This window comes from Oryctolagus cuniculus, chromosome 15 (genome assembly GCF_051225735.1).
Source record: "Oryctolagus cuniculus isolate XC-2025 breed Fujian yellow rabbit chromosome 15, ASM5122573v1, whole genome shotgun sequence".
NCBI lineage: Eukaryota > Metazoa > Chordata > Mammalia > Lagomorpha > Leporidae > Oryctolagus > Oryctolagus cuniculus.
Window position 1 is genome coordinate 87,478,209 of NC_142881.1, and position 17,223 is coordinate 87,495,431.

The following is a 17,223-nucleotide window of genomic DNA, read 5'->3' on the forward strand; positions in this document are numbered from 1 at the left end:
CAGCCCTCACTTGGCTCAGTCATCCGCTCATGAACTGTCTTGTTTCTTTTCTCCCCCTCCCCACTCCCCTTCCACAAAGTTCTTTTGAAGCAAATCCCTGGCATCATTCTAATGGTGTGAAATGCAGTATTTTAAAATAATTTGCAGCAGGATGATATGCAAATTCTACTACATGGCAGTGACTTTTAATGGGGAATAGTAATGTGTTCCATTTTATATTGCTTTGAAATTCTTTTTTTTTATGTGTAAATTTTCCAAAACCGTTTTTTTGAGGGGGCTTATGTTTATGTATATTTGAAGTTATGCTTATTTTTCTCAGTCTGGATAGTGTAAGTCCAAGACCAGGTACCAGCATGGCTGGGTTCTTATGGGGGCCCTCTCCCTTGGTTCACTCTCCTGATGTTCTGCTTCATCTCCATTTTCCCTTAGTATGTAGCAGGAATACTGAACAATGTTCAGCATCTCTATTTTAGTTTATGTATTTGCAAAAAGTGCCACAAGTTGTTTTGTGTTAAAATTAGACTTCTTTTCCTTTGTACCTTGTGGATTTCTAAAAGAAGTAGTATTGTCAAAATCTAGTTTTGACTCAAAAATTAAAGTGTTCTGTGTAACACTAAATGGAACTTTGCTGATGGAGCCAGCTGAAGCGTGCTTCTTATAAAGATAACTAGGATTGCCCTTCCCCCAGCTTAAGGTCAGAACTGTAGGAGGATGAAGAGGTTGGGATTTTTGTGAGATCAAGGGTACCTGTGTGTGAGCTTCTGACTATTTGCCATTCCTCTAGCCCTGGGGAGAGCTGTGGAAGTTAGTGGGCAACTGAGTGTGGTGACAACATCAGCACATCCAGTAATGGCACATAAATCTTTTGTCCCTCAAGTGTTTTGGTGAGATCTGGAATGAGAATAGTTTATTTTGACTTTGTTCTGCTCTTTTATTTATTTGACGGTGTGATGATTTTGTGTGTGTGGTTGGAGGGGGAAGCATGAAGATAAAACCTTTTCATGTTCTAAATATCTGTACTTTTCCCCCTTTCATAGACTTAATTTTATTTCTACTTCAAGACACAGAGACAGACAGAAAGACTCCCATCCACTGATTCACCCAACAGTGCTTGCAAGTAGCTGAGGTGGGCCAGGCTGAAGCCAAGAGCTGGGACCCAAATCCATGTCTCGCACACGAGAGAGGCACCTGACAACTTGAACCGTTATTGCTGCCTCCCAGGTGTACCTCGGCCTCAAGCCCATGCATTATGTAAAATAGCATGCATAGGCGGGTGGTGATGGGAGAACTTGGATCCCTGCCATCCACATGGGAGAACCAGATGGAATTTCAGCCTGCTTAGCCCTGGCTCTGGTGGCCATTTGGGGAATGGATCAGCAGATGGAAGATCTGTCTCTGCCTTTCAGATAAAATGAAGAAAAAAGAAACCCCACAATTAAACCTACATTTTTAAAAAATAATAAAATGCATGTGATGTGGGCATCCTAACTGCTGGCACTTTAACCACTTACCAAACACCCATCTCATGCATTTAAAATAATCTCTGTGCAGCAAAAGCACTTTAGAAAGCATGCTGTTTCGGTCTTTTAATGTCAGAGGGTAATCTAGGCTTAAAAATTACGCACTCCTCCAAGGGAAATATTTGGTTACTATCAGAGTCAGAACCAGAGCCCTGTGGAACACTCCTCCTCCTCTGTAGGAAGAGGCATTGTTGGAGTAAACACAGTGTCTTTGTTGTTAGATAGTTGAATTCCAGTTTAAGCATTTCCAAAACGCAGTTATTGGAAAATCAATTTAGCAGATGGAAAACTGAATTAAAAGGTAAGTTTATTTTGATGCAAAAATGTTTGAAATTCATGCATAACAAAAATCTTCAAAAAATTCATGGGAATGCATATTATGGGAAAGCTATGAATGAAAATGTTTTATGAATTTCAATTTTTTTGCACCAAAATAAAAATCATTTAATTCGATTTCCTGTGAGCTTCTTGAAGTGTCTTTAATGCCTACTATCTTAATCTGAGACTGACATAACAAAATGTGGTAAACTTCAACAATAGATATATGTTTTTAAAGATTTATTTACTTATTTGAAAGTCAGAGTTACACAGAGAGAAAGAGAGGCAGAGAGAGAGAGAGGTCTTCCATATGATAGTTCACTCCCCAATTGGCTGTAATGGCTGGAGCTGTGCTGATCCAAAGCCAGGAGCCAGGAGCTTCTTCCAAGTTTCCCATGTGGGTGAGGGGCCCAAGCAGTTGGGCCATCTTCTACTGCTTTCCCAGGCCACAGCAGACAGCTGGATGGGAAGTGGAGCAGCCGGACTAAAACCTGTGCCCCTATGGGACGCCTACACTTCAGGCCAGGGCGATAACCCACTGAGCCACAGCACTGGCCCCAACAAGATATTTAATTGCTCACAATCTGGATGCCAGCAGTCCAAGATCAGGGTACCAGCATGGCAAGTTCCAGGGAGGCTCCTCTTCCTGGCTTGCAAATCTCTCACTGCATTCTCCTTGTATCTTTCCGTGGAAGAGGGATGTGGGGCTGTGTGTGTATGTTGTGTGTGTGTGTATGTGTGCACACGCTCTTTCTAGTGTTTCTTCTTATAGAGACACCAATCCCGTCATGAGGCCCCGCTCTGATGATCACATCTAACCCTGATTGCCTCCCAAACGCCTCATCTCCAAGTACCATCCTGTTTCGGGCCAGGGCTACATTGTAGGAATGTTGCGGTAACACGTTCAGTCCACAGCACCCACTACTAGTGGTCCAATAAATCCTAATTCACTCCACCCCTTCCTTCCCTCCTGTTCTCTGGACTTCTTGTAGCCTATGGGCAGTGGCAATCATTCTGTACTTGAAGGGGGCAGCCTTCATTCAAAATACATTTGGATCCTTTTCTGGGTATCTTCATTCCTGCACCCCTGGAAGACATGTGGGGCTTACATGGAGGGTGCGATTCTTCAAGTCAGAGGGATCTAGGCTAGAGAGGGCAGGGCTGATGTCACTCAGCTTTAATGTTTCAGCAACCTGGTTCTGCCAGCAGCTTTTGCTGAGTTCAGAACTAGAGCCTGGGGGAATATGGGTAGGAGGATGGAGGGCCTTATGGGGGAAAAGGTAGGAGGAGCTCGCTGGGTTAGGAAGGATGAGGCTGCAAGAAGAGACTTGAAGCGGCCTTGAGGTGACAGGGGAGCCAGAGCCACACTACCTGGGTTCAGGTGACTGGCTAAACAAGTGACCTATCCTGTCTTTATTTTAATAGTCCCTATTTAAAATGGGATTAATGATTGCTCCTATTCAAAGGGTTGTCACCAGGATTGAGATAATGCATGAAAAATCCTTCACAGAATGCCTGTGTTCATTGTCATATGTGCCCAAGGATATATGCACTATACACTTGGGAAGAGGCATAACTTAGCTCTGACTTTTCCAGAGGATGCAAATTCTGTGGAGCTTAACATTACCTAGTGGGGCTGGCACTATGGCATAGTAAGTTAAGCCTCCGCCTGCAGCACTGGCATCCCGTATGGGCATTGGTCCATGTCCCGGCTGCTCTACTTCTGATCCAGCTCTCTGCTAATGCTCTGGGAGGGCAGCAGAGGATGGCTCAAGTGCTTGAGCCCCAGTACCCACGTGGGAGACCCAGTAGAGGCTCCTGGCTCCTGGCTTCAGATCATTGTGGCCATCTGGGGAGTGAATCAGTGGATGGAAGACCTCTCTCTGTCTTTCTGTCTCTCTTTGTAATAGAGCCTCTCAAATAAATTAATTAATTAAAAAAATTCTGTTGAGCAGTAGTGTGCAGAGTACATAGCCCAGAAGATAAGAAAAAATAATGCAGTGAGGTTTGGAAAGAAAAATGTGCCAAGAAGTATAAGGGATTGTTGTCAGTTGATTCTTTACTGTCAGGGCAGTGGATTCCATGAAGTGTAGTCCTTTGGCTTCTAGTCTGTGGCATTAATGCCCCATGATAGAGATTTCTTTTCTCTTCCATGCCTGGGGTAGGATTGTTTTCCTTTTTAAGCAGTGGGGCCACATTATTAGTGTTGGCCAGTGGGCTATGAGTGAGAACATGATTCATAGGCTTGGTGACAAGTCCCTGGGTGACCCTGCCAACAGGGATGGATGCGTAACATGAGCGAAAAGTAAATCTTTACTTTATACCACTTGTTTAATTCATTTTCTCTTTTCATAGTAAACTAACTTCTTCCCTTCATGTAGCACAGTGTTACATGTACACAGCTGTCTTTTGATTTTAATTGACATATAATTGTACTTATTTGTGGGGTACCTTGTGATATTTCAGTATTTATGTATACTATATTATGATAAAATCACAGGTACTAGCACGCCCTTCAAACCTTTACCATTTCTTTGTGTTGAAAACATTCAAAATCCTCTCTGCTGGCTGTTTTGAAGTGTATGATTAGTTGTTTTCTATCCACTACCCTGCTGTGCTATAGAACATTAGAAATTATTCCTCCTGCCCAGCTGCACTCCTGACCTCGCGAGCCATTTTCTCTCCTTCTCCCTTCCACTCTCCCTTTCCAAACCTGTGGTCATCAGTAGTGTGCTCTCTTCTTCCATGAGGTCATCCTGTTTTGTCAAGAGCATGCAGTATTTATCTTTCTGTGCCTTCCTTATTTCCCAGTGTCGTCTGTGCTCATCCATGTTGCCATGAATGGCAGGATTTTATTCTTTTTGATGGCTGAGTCGTAGTCCATTGTGTATAGACACCACATTTATTTTTATTCATTTCTTCATCCATACACACCGGGGTTGACTACGTATGGTGGTTATTGTAAATAGTGATACAGTGAGCATGAGAATTCATGCAAGATGTGGCCTTTTGTGTCTGGCTTCTTTCACTTGGCATAGTGTCTTCCAGGTGTATCATATGGTGGTATGTATGTCATTCTTTTTCATGGATGAACAATATTCACTGGTTCACTCCCTAAATGGCCACAGTGGCTAGAGCGAGGCTGATCTGAAGCCAGGAGCTTCTCCTGGGTCTCCCGCATTGGTGCAGGGGCCCAAGCACTTGGACCATCTTTTGCTGCATTCCCAGGCCATAGCAGAGAGCTGGATCTGAAGAGGAGCAGGTGGGACAGGAACTGGCACCCATATGGGATGCTGGTGCTGCAAGCAGAAGCTTAGCCCACTAGGCCACAGCACCGGCTCCTATAATATTTACAGTAAAGCCCATTTTTCTAATAGTAGTATAGCCACTCCAGCTCTTTTGATTACTGTTTGAATGGTGTATCATTTTCAGTTCTTTTAGTTTTATCCTGAGTTTTTCTCTGTTCTCCTAATCTGTCCCTTTTTGTTGGAGAGTTTGATCTACTTATAGTTAACATAATGATTAGTGTGAAATACCCCTGTCATTTTGCTATTTCTTTTCTATATGGTTTTCTGTTTCTGTATGTCTCCATCTTCTTTTGTGTTAAGTGGAGAATTTCTAGTATTGTCATTTTAATTTATTCACACACATATTATTTTCTTGATATTTCCCCTGGGAATTATAATTAGCATTTTAATTTCTTACAATCCACTTCAGATTATAACTGATTTAAGTTAAGTAATCTTGGCTGCTAACTAACTCTGCCTCCCTTTTATTTTATTAGGTGTTATTGTTACAAACTGTGTCTTTAAACATTGTGCTGTGGTTTGAATAGGATATTGTTCATGAACTCTCGCAGATGGTGCAGTTCCAAATTCATGGTTTGGTGCAGTAACAGGTGGAAGCTTGACCCTAGTTATTATGGTGTCTAGAAGGTGGAACCTGTGGGCCTGGTGGGAGGAATGCTGGTTATTGAGGACATACCCTTGGCAGATAGTGCTTGTCTCAGGGTATTGGTTATAACAACGTGGGTCGGGCCTTCTTGCTCGCTGTCTGCTTCCTGGCTCTCCACGTGATCATTCCTGTGCACACACTCCACCATTGCTGTCTAGCCAGGCAGCAGAACCAAGAGGGCCCCCACATCTTGAATTGTGAACCTCCAAAACTGTGAGCCTAAATAACTGTCTTGCTCAGAAGTAGCTTCTCTCAGGTGTTTATTATAGTGATGGAAAGCAGTTATCTTAAATCATATCAGAAAAAAGATATCAATCCCTTTTATTACAGTTTTATTTGGAGCTGCTTATACTAGTGTTTTTTTTTTCCCCTGTGTGGATTCAGGTTGGTTTCTAGTGCCCATGCATTTTAGTGTGAAGGACTTCTGTTAGCATTTGTTGTACTAACAACCCTCAATTTTCATTGGTCTGAGAGTCTCTGAATTTTCCCTAGATAATTTCACCGTATATGGAACTCTGGGCTTCCAGATATTTTTCTCAGTAGTTTGAATATGCCACCTGTCTGCCTCTGCCTTCCACGCTTTCTGATTAGAAATCCACTATCAATGTCACTGAGCATCCTTTTTATGCAATGAGCAGCGTCTCTTGCTGCTTTTAGGAGTCTCCCTGTGTTTTTCACCTGACAGCTTGAGTATACTGTCTTGCTATGAATATCTTTCAGTTCATCCTATTTGGAATTCACTGAGATTGTTAGACATCAGGATTGATGTTTTTCTTCAGATTTGGGAATTCAGGAGAAAATCATTTGGGAAATGGTATTATCATTCCCTCTAAGAGTGCCATGATTCACGAATTGTTGGTGTACTTGATACTGCCCCGCAGGTCTGTTAGGCACTGTTGATTTTGCTTCATTTTCTCCTTTCTGTTTGTTGGGCTAGGTAATCACTTGATCTATCTTCAAGTTTGTTGCTTCTTTCTTTTGCCTCCTCTGTGCTGCTGTTGAGCCCCTCTACTGAGCTTTCCATTTCAATGATTACACTTTTTAAAACTCCTATGCAAGTTTTATTATTTCTGTATCTTTATTAGTATTCTCTCCATTTGCAAATATATTATTTGTCTTTATATTTATCCTTTAGCTCCTGGACCATATTTAACACAGGTGATTTCAATCTGTCTAGTAAGTCCCTCTCAGTTTCGGTCTTGTTTTTATCCCCCTGTGGTGTAAGCCATGCTTTCTTCTTGTTTGCTTGCATGCTCTATTGTTTTTGTTGGAATTGTCTAGTTTGCAGCATTTTGTTTATTTCAGTGTGACAAATCTGGACATCAGATTCCTTTCCCTACCCAGGGTTTTTGTTTTGTTTATTTTTGTGAATTTACTTTGTAACATCTGCTCTCTTTTGCATTGGTGACCAGTCTCTGTTTTGTTAGCTTGGTGATAAGCTGAGTGGACAGAAATTCCCTGAAATGATTAGAGTAATAAATTTTCCCAGTCTTTGAAGAGGACAGAGAGAGGGATTTGGAGCACATCTTTGTAATTTATGACTGTTTCACATCTTGCCTGTTCACAGTGTCTCCAGGTCAGCCAGAAGGGAGAACTTAGTACTTCTTAGTACTTTCTCAGCTCTTCCCTGAAGATGCACACACTGTTGGGGATATGCATTGCCTTCTAGATTTCTAGGAGTATTAATCCTTTTAAAGACTTTTATTCCCCAAAGCGTCTTAATATTAGCCTTTTTCTCCAGTTGTTTTCCTTAACTGTTTATTCATTGCCTCAGGCAGCAGAAACAAAAATATTTGTCTGTTAATGTTTCCAGAAAATGCCCTCTACAGGGTGACTTTAGTGCTGGGTAAGTTGAGTTAGGCAACATAAACAAGCTATTTTTTCCAGTGAGAGGGTTTTCCAGTGAGGCACTAAACAGGTCAAAACACATAATTTCAGTTTTTTTGTGACTAAGACCTTTTATGTTCCTATTGTATGTAACTGGTTCTTGGAACGCAGCTGGCATTTTCAAGTCAGCTGCTTATCTGGGGAGTGGAGGGTAGGATTAGGCTCAATTAAAATGCCAGAAAACCGGATGAGTGTTCTGATCAAGGTGCAGATTTCTGTTTGTTTATACTCCTCAGGTTGTGGGAAGTCACTGGTCAGCTTCCAGTCCTGAAAGAGTTTATTTTTACATTTTTGCCATTCTTTTCTTTTTTGGAGGAACATGTGTTTGGAGTTCCTTACTCTACCTAGTCTGTGATGTACTCACTGTTTTTGAAAGCTAGTTTAAATGGTTAGCATTCTGAGTTAACAGCTGTGGTGTTTTCTGTGTTTTTCCCCTCCAGGACAGTAACTATGTTGCTGTACTAGAATTATATCCGAGATGGGTTCTACCATCTTTGTTTTCCTTACTCTGTAAGATTTTTTTTTCTGGCTGCAGAGACTTCCCTTTAGTTTTGGATAATTTGAATATGTTACGTTTTGCTATACTTTCCTCCCTCCCTCCCTTCCTTCTACCCAAGTCATAAAATTTGTACATCTCTCGGCCGGCCTTGCGGCGCCGGCACACCAGGTTCTAGTCCAGGTCGGGGCGCCGGATTCTGTCCCGGTTGCCCCTCTTCCAGGCCAGCTCTCTGCTGTGGCCCGGGAGTGCAGTGGAGGATGGCCCAAGTACTTGGGCCCTGCATCCCATGGGAGACCAGGAGAAACACCTGGCTCCGGGCTTTGGGCTTTGGATCAACGCGGTGCGCCAGCCACAGCGGCCATTGGAGGTGAACCAACGGCAAAAGGAAGACCTTTTTCTCTGTCTTTCTCTCTCACTGTCCACTCTGCCTGTCAAAAAAAAAAAAAAAAAAAAAGATAAAAAAAATTTGTACATCTCTCTATTTTGTAAATGTTTATTCTGCTTACTGTTCATTAAGACTTTTGGATGTGTAAGTCTGGTTTTTTTTTTTCTTCAGCTTGGGAATTATCAAGCTGTTATTTTTTTCAAAATATTTTTCTGTTCCCTCTTATCTCTTTTTGTCTTTTGCAGACACAGATTACCTAAATATTAGGCTGCTTGAAGTTTTCCCATAGCTCACTGCTGTTCTTTGCATTTTCCCTAACTCATTTTGTCTCTCTGTGTTTCATTTTTAGTTTCTGTGTCTATGTCTTCAAGGTCACCAATCTCCTTTTCTCTACTGTCTCATGTGTTGCTAATTTCATCTTGTGTGTTTTTTCATCCCAGCCAGTGTAGTTTTCACTTGTAGAAGTGTAAATTGACTCTTTTTAAATATCCTCTGTCTCTATTTTCTTCTGTATTTTTGATGAATAATTATATTGAATGTTTTTTCTATTAAATTTTTTTTATTTACTTGAGAGGCATAGGGAGATCTTCCATCTTCTGTTTCACTTCCCAAATGACCTCAACAGCCAGGGCAAGGCCAGGCCAAAGCCAGGAGCCAGGAACTCAATCCAGGTCTCCCATGTGGGTGGATAGCAGGGACCCTAGAACTGGAGCCATCATCTGCTGTTTCCCAGGGTGCACATTATCAGGAAGCTGGGTTGGAAGCAGAGGCAGGACTCATCCCAGGCACTAATAAACAGGATGCAGGCATCCCGAGTGGCAGCTTAACCTGCTGCGCCACATGCCCACCATGGATAACTAGTTGCAGTTCTGTGTGGGCCCTTGTGGCTTCACCTTGCCCTGTATGTTGTGGAGAGAGCTGCTTCCCTTCAGCGTCATGAGCCAACCTCTGCGAGCTTGAGACTTTGCTGCTGGAGCTTCTCACCTCTCTCAGCCTTCATAGCGTTGAAGAGAGTTAAAGCCTTACCCTTGGCTTACGGGGATGTTGCTGCTGGTTTGGTCTTCTGTGCAAACCACTAAAGTTTCTCCACGTCAGTGATAGGGTGTCTTGCTGAGGCCTGCTGATCTTCAGTTTCCCTGCCTGCCAGCATGGCATGGAACTCCTCACATGAATCGGGCCAATCTTATGGCACACTGAAGATTTGTTTCCTGTCTTTCAGAGATCGCTTTCTTTTTATTTCATGATGTTGCTGTGTCTTGATGCTATGGCTTCATTTTGGCTGTTTCAGGCCCGATTAAGCCATTATTATCACAGGAAGCTGCAGCCTCTTCTGGGACCCTTTCAGAACACACTGTACTGGGGCTGTGGCTGTGGCGTAGTGGATAAAGCCACCACCTGCAGTGCCAGCATGCCATATGGGTGCTGGTTTGAGACTCAGCTGCTCCACTTCCCATCCAGCTCTCTGCTATGGGCTGGGAAAGCAGTAGAAGATGGCCCACGTGCTTGGGCCCCTGCACCCATGTGGGAGACCCGGAGGAGGCTTTGGATGGAGCCCAGGTCCAGCTGTTGCGGACATTTCGGGAGTGAACCAGCAGATGGAAGATCTCTCTCTGCCTCTGCTCTGTCTCTCTATAACTCTACCTTTCAAATAAACAAATCTTTTTTTAAGAAAGGAAGGAAGGAAGGAAGGAAGGAAGGAAGGAAGGAAGGAAGGAAGGAAGGAAGGAAGGAAGGAAGGAAGAAAGAAAAGAGCACCCTGTACCTTCCCCAGGTCTGGGGAGGCATGTACTGCATCTTACTGTTCTCTAAGTTACAGCTCACATTTCTCAGCTACATTTGGTAGGCAATCTTCATGAATTGTAGTCCCAGGTTTTGGATACTTCCTTTCGTTATTTGAAGATGGGGTTGTTTTTTTCTTGTTTATATTAATATTTTTCATTGAACTTTAGGAACAGAATGGAGTTGAGCTCTACTGCTCCAACAGTTGTACCAGGAAATGACTTAAGTTAATGCTTCCTTAATCTTCTATGTTTTTATGTATACCCTAGTTCTCCTACGGCAATAATGTGGGCTGATTGTTGCTGGGGTTTTTTGTTTGTTTGTTTTTCTTTTTTGATAGATTCCTTTTCTTTAAAGTTAAGGAAGTATCTTTCTATTGCTGCTATAAAGATTTGAAAATATTACATTAATGGCTAGTTCCAGAATTTTTCTTTGAGAGAGGACTTTGGACAAGATACTTGATAAGGTAGTTGCAGGAGGCAAGTCCCTGAAAACATTACTGTCAGAAGACAACCACAGCTGCCTTTTTAACACCAATTAAAAAAAAAAAACTAATGAGCATGCTGTTCACATGAGAAAGTGGGAGGTTTTGTTTTTAGCTCAGATTAGCTTGTGGAAAGTAGAGAACTCAGAGATTGAGGGGTTAAGATGGAAAAAAGCAGTAATGGGATGGTGTAGTACATGGTCACAGTGGGAATTGTGGTCCCTGACCTGCAAAACCTAAATGCAGTGGGAGTAATTGGATCCGAGGGTGTCAGGGCCAAGTGGGCAGCACTCAGAATAGTCTAACTCATGGCACTGGCTGACTCATCGAGGTGAATTGATTGAGGTGTTACTAGAAGTCAAGTACACATCAAGCCTACTAAATCTCTCCTTGAGCTGCAGAACCAGAAGAATTCTAGACCAAAGGAACGGAGTCTAGTCTGAGTCATTAAAACAGAGTCACAGCTCTTGAATCAATGCCTAGACTTGAGCTCGTTGATAGAACCAGAACTGTTTGAATGAAGGGGCGGTCAGGTTCCTTTGAAGAAGGACCCAAGTACACTGCCAAAAACTCACGTTGTTAATCTTTCTTTTAGCCTTGCCTGACAGAATTTAGAACCTCTGACCAGGGTAGGGTAACCATGCGCTGGGGGACGTGAGCAGATCATGGGGGATTAGTGGACCTGTCTCTGAACTGACACCAATTTCAGGGGACCCAGAGTGTCACTGTGGTGCACCAATCAGAGTAGGAATTTATGAGTAGGTCGGTGGTCAGTGGAGTTCTGACCAAGGCTTGCTTCACAGTGGGTTCAAGGGGTTCCCAAACCCATCCTGTGGTTTTTCCCTACTTCCTGTTGCATAATTGGAATAGATACACTTATTAGCAGCTGGCAGAATCCTCAATTGGCTCCCTAAGCTGTGGAGTGGGGGCCATTTTGGTGGGAAATATCACATGGAAGCCAACAGAAATGTCTCTACCTTGGAAGATGGTAAATCAAAGCAGTATCATGTTCCTGGAGGGAGAGCAGATATTAGGGCCACTTACAGGGACTTCAGAGATGTGGGCGTGCCACATACCATGTCCACATCCAACTTGCCTGTCTGGTGTGTGCAGAAGACAATGAATCCCGTAGGATGACAGTGAGTTGTCATGTGCCTAACCAGGTGCTGATTCTCATTACAGCTGTACCGGATATTATGTCACTGCTTGAGCAAATTAACAAACCCCGATACCTGATATGTAGCTCTTGAGCTGGAAGATGCTTTTTGCTCCATCCCTGTTTCTTGTGTGCCTCAGAAGCAGCTTGCTTTCAGCTGTTAAGGCCAGTCATAAACCTCAGCTGTCTTAGCTCCGGGTGTATCAACTCTCTACCCCTATGTCACAAGTTAGTTTGTGGAGCTCTTCGTCACCTTTCTCTTCCATGAGTTACAACACCTGTGCATTACATCAATGACAACATGGTGGTGGGACCTAATGATTAAGAAGTAGGAAGTACTCTAGACTTATTGGTGAGATTTTGGCATGTCGGGGTGAGGGAAATACGTTTGATATAAATTCAGGGGCCTTTCACCTTAAGTGAAATTTCTAGGGATCCAGTGGTGTGGAATGTGTCAAGGGACCCCTCTCTAAGAGGAAGTTGCTGCCTCTGTTTGCTCCTCCAGCTAAAATAGAGGCATGAGGCCTGGTGCTCTTTGGATCTGAGAGACAACATATTCCTCATTTCAGTGTGCGAATCTCATCCATTTAACAAGCAACCCCCAAAGCCGCTAGTTTTGAGTGCGCCCAGCACAAGAGAATGTTCTGCAACAGGTCCAGACAGCTCCTCCTCAGTGGTGCTTGAAATGTGGCAGATAGGGATGCTGTTCGGGACGCGGGGCAGCCCTCCGCAGCAAAGGCCTTGGGATTTGGCAGCAAAGCCTGGCATCGTCCTTGCAAATGACTGCTTTCCTTTTGAGGAGCATCTTTTGGTCTCCTATGGACTCTTAGTAGACACTGAATGCTTAACCACAATCACCAGATTACCATGTGACCCGAGCTGCCCATCCTGAACTGGGTATTCGTGAAGCGAGATGCTAAACCCACAAGGGGATTTATCATGTCTCAGGATCCCTAGCACGGCTTAAGTCTGGACAGGCCAGCAGCATTCCATCATCAAATGAGTGCGCATAGGAGATGAAGCCCATCAGGCCCCAGGGTGCAGTGAGTTCTGTGAAGAAGTGGCCTGCTCCTGCTGCACTACGTTTTCTCTCACAGGCTACACCTATGGCTTCATGAAGACTTCCCGATCCTTAGTTGTCAGAGGCAGAGACGTTTGGGGCCTTGTTTACATAAGGTTTTGAACACTCCACAGGCACCACTGGAAAGTTGACAGCCACAGCGCTATGGCTCCTTTCTGGGTACTTCCCTGAAGCACAGTCGTGAAGGGAACAGAACTCTGAGCAGTACCTTGATTGGTTATCTACTTTGTTTGGAAAAAGAAATGACTGGATGTATGATTATGTATACCAAGTCATGGGCATGGTTTAGATTGTATCCTCAGGGACTTAGAAGGAACTTGATTGGAAAATTGGTTATGGGAAGTCTGAGGGCAAGTTATATGGAAGACCTTCCTTCATGAATGGATAAAATATGTGAGAATTTTACTTTTTTTTTCATGCAAATTCTCAATAAAGGGTGATCTTAGCAGAAGAGGATTTAAATAGTCAAGTAGGTAATATGACCCATTCTGTAGATACAAATAGGCCTGTTTTGTCTAACCATATTGTCATCACCCATGTGGGCTCATGAACAGAGTGGCCATGGTAGCAGGGTGTGGTTATACATGAGGGAGAGAGAGAGAGAGAGAGAGAGGGAGAAGAGAGATATTTTTTATCTGTAGGCTCACTCCCCAAGTGGCACCAATGGCTGGAGCTGTGCTGATCTGAAGGCAGGAGTCAGGAGCTTCCTCTGGGTCTCCCATGTGGGTGCAGGGGCCTAAGTACTTGGGCCATATTCTGCTGCTTTCCCAGGCAGGCGCATTAGAAGGGAGCTGGATTGAAAGTGGAGCAGCTGGGACTCAAACTGACATCTGCATACAATGCTTCTGCTAAGGGTATCATCATTGGAATTGGAGTGTATTAGTCTGTTCAGGCTACTATGACAAAATAGCAGTGATTGGTGGCTAATACAGCAGACACTTATTTCTCATAGTTCTAGAGTTGACAAATTCAAGGTCGTGTGCCAAGCAATTCAGTTTTTGGTGAGAATTCTCTTCCTGCCTTCTCACTGTGTCCCCATGTGATAGAGAATGTGTAATTCCTCTATCTTCCTCTTTTCATAAAGTCACTAATTCCATCTGGAGGCCTCCCTCTTCACCTAATCCTAATTGCTTTCTGTTTTGTCCCATTTAACTTGTGACTGGAATCTCCCCAAAAGTGTAGGCAGGAAAGTTACCACAAGGAAATGCACCAAACCATCCCAAGGCAGGGTTGATTGGGATTCCAAAGAAAGAGGCATTGAGCTAGGCTGATCAGTTCAAAGCATTTATTAGGGGGAACTTACAGAGTGCTACAGTTTATCCTCACAATGGACAGTGAGAGATAAGGGGTGTTCTACTACGTATGTCCATAATGAGGGAGTTAGGGTATGGAATTTATGTGAAGGCCTAAGGAATTTTGGCTCAGGGCTGGGTCCAGTTTCAGTGTTTTGAACAACAACCTATTCATTTTTTTTTAAATCAGTGCTTGGGAATGTCCAAAGTGCCCAAGGCCCTGGCTTGGGCCCAAGAGTGCAGGGGAAAACCTACAGTTGGTTGAGTCACAGAATGGTCAAGGTTCTCTGTGATTTTTGGTCAGATCCCAGGAAGAAAAACGGGAACCCAGGAGTCCCTGTTTCTTCCCAAAAGCCCCATCTCCAAACACCCATCACTGGCAGTGTTAGGACTTCAAAATATGAATTTTGAGGGAACCAGAATTCTGTCTGTAGCATACAGAATGCCTTATTCACCGTCACAGTGTTCCACATAGAATTGCTTCTGATCAGGGAACTCACTGCACAAATTGTGAAGTGTGGCAGTGGGCGGCTGCTTGTGTAATCTAACCACGCCCCCATTCCCAAGCAGCTGGCTTGCTGGATGGTGGAATGCTGGAATGGCATTTTGCTGACTCAGTCCATCCGCTAGGTGGCGATGTTAGGGGAACATGGTTTTTGTTTTTTATTCCAAGTCCTTGGCCCTGTGTGAGATCAGACTTGAAAGCAGAGGTATAAACACAGTGCGAAAATGAGCAGGATTTGCTTAGAGAAGGAAAATACATCTATGCATTAGTGTGGGCAGGCCCATCATGAGAGAGATCTGCCATGAGAGGGCCAGTTAGCTGCCTGCCAGGAGAGAATATGGGAGAGGGTTGAGAAGGGCCCCTCCCATGTGCAGCAGTTCCCTTTATGGAGTAGGGGTGGTCTACTAATTGAATATACAAGAGGTGTGGAGTTTGTACAGAGTTTAGTGTACCTGAGTTTCCTGACACCTGCGCATGGAGTTTACCTTCAATGTGTTCATCACCCATTTCCCTTCCTGGATTGGACACAAGTGCATCATGGGAGAGTAGATGTACTGGATGGACACTGGATGCAAGGGGGTGGCGTTCCAGTGTAAGGCTGCAGACAGAAGTTGTGGGGAAATCTCCCAGCTCATCTATTCCTGTCTACCTTCTTGCCTAGTTCCACCATATCAACAATGCCTTGCAAGGCTGGGGTAAGATTCTCTAGGAGACTGTATATATTTTTATTCATCATCCAAGTGTGGTCCCATTTTCTTCCATAGCTGGGATTGACAGGTCCAGAAATCAAGGGATGGAATTGGGAGTGGCATTCATTATTATCCCTAGTGCCCTCTAGACCAATTTTTTCTTCATTTCCCTGTGACCTTGTACCTTGCTATCCTAAAGACCTTAATTCCGAAGGGAGGAATGCTTTTACCAGGGTCACAATATTTCCATTGAACTAGGAGATACACCTGCCATCTGGCCTCTTTGGGCTCCTCATGACTGAGCCAACAGTAAAAGAAGGGAGTTAGTGTGTTGGCCGGGATAATTGATCCTGCCTACCCAGGAGAAACTGGACTCGGGTAAGAATGTCTGGAATACTGGAGATCCCCTTGGGTGTTGCCTCTTAGTGTTACCGGGGTCTGTGATGAGAGTCAGTGGAAAACCATAATTACCCAAGTTAGGCAAGGCTGCTAACAGCGCAAACCTCTCAAGAATGAAGATTGGGTTGACAGTGAGGCAGAAAATCATAACCAGTTGAGGTGCTTGCTGAAAGCAAAGGGAATACAGAGTGGATAGTGGTAGTTATAAATACTAGCAATGATCCTGTGACCAGTCTCAAACACAAGAATTGTAGTTGTCACAAGTGTTTCTTTGTTAGGAAAATGTGTATGTATCTTTTTTCTTCTTTGTCTTATCCTTTTATCATATAAGCTTTACTGATTTTGTGTCATAGTATTTAAGTTATGGGATATCAAGGAGAACAGTGAATGTCAGCTTTGCATCCTGTTTTTTTTTTTTTTAAGAATTGTTTTATTTATTTGAAAGAGTTACAGAGAGAAGTAGAGCCAGAGAGAGAGAGAGAGAGAGAGAGAGAGAGAGAGAGAGAGAGGTCTTCCATTCTGCTGGTTCACTCCCCAAATTACTGATGGCCAGAGCTGAGCTGATCTGAAGCCAGGAGCCAGGAGCTCCTTCCAAGTCTCCCACATGGGTGCAGGGGCCCAAGGAGTTGCACCATCTTCTACTGCTTTCCCAGGCCACAGCCGAGAGCTGGATTGGAAGAGGAACAGCCAGGACTCGAACCTGCACCCATATGGGATGCTGACGCTGCAGGCTGGGTTTTTAACCTGCTGTGCCACGGCACTGGCCCCAAGCTTTGTATCCTTTTCTGGGGAAAGGGTTAGTGCATTTTTGGTGTGCACATTTTTAGTTGCGTCACGGTAGGGGGAAGAATGACTTTACCATTGTCTTTATTAGGGACTATGGTTCAAGAAGATAGAGATGTCTGCCAGGTTGACAAAGGGTAGACTGGTGACAGTTCCTTATATGTATCAACTTGGCTGGGCCAAGGGGTGCCTGGATTATTCTGGATTATTCTGGAATAGACTAACATTTAAACCAGTGGACTTTGAATGCAGATTGTCCTCCGTAATATGGGTGAGCCTCATCTGGTCAGTCGAAGGCCTGACTAGAACAAAAAGACAGACCTCCCTTGAACAACAGAATTCTCCAGCAAGCCGACTTCAGACTTCATCTGCAACATTGGCTCTTCCTGTTTTATAATGGGCAGACTTTGGACTGGAGCAGGAGTGTCACTCTCCAGCGTCTTCAGCCTGCCAGGCTTCAGACTGGAATTCAGCTGGGCATTCCTGGGTTTC

The 17,223-nt window shown here is 43.9% G+C and overlaps 1 protein-coding gene across 9 annotated transcripts in view; it reads left to right on the forward strand.

Moving 5' to 3' along the window:
- Window positions 1-17,223, forward strand: part of ZFAND4 (zinc finger AN1-type containing 4) — a 70,132-nt gene that overhangs the window by 10,448 nt on the left and 42,461 nt on the right. The gene's annotated exons all lie outside the window — the stretch shown is intronic.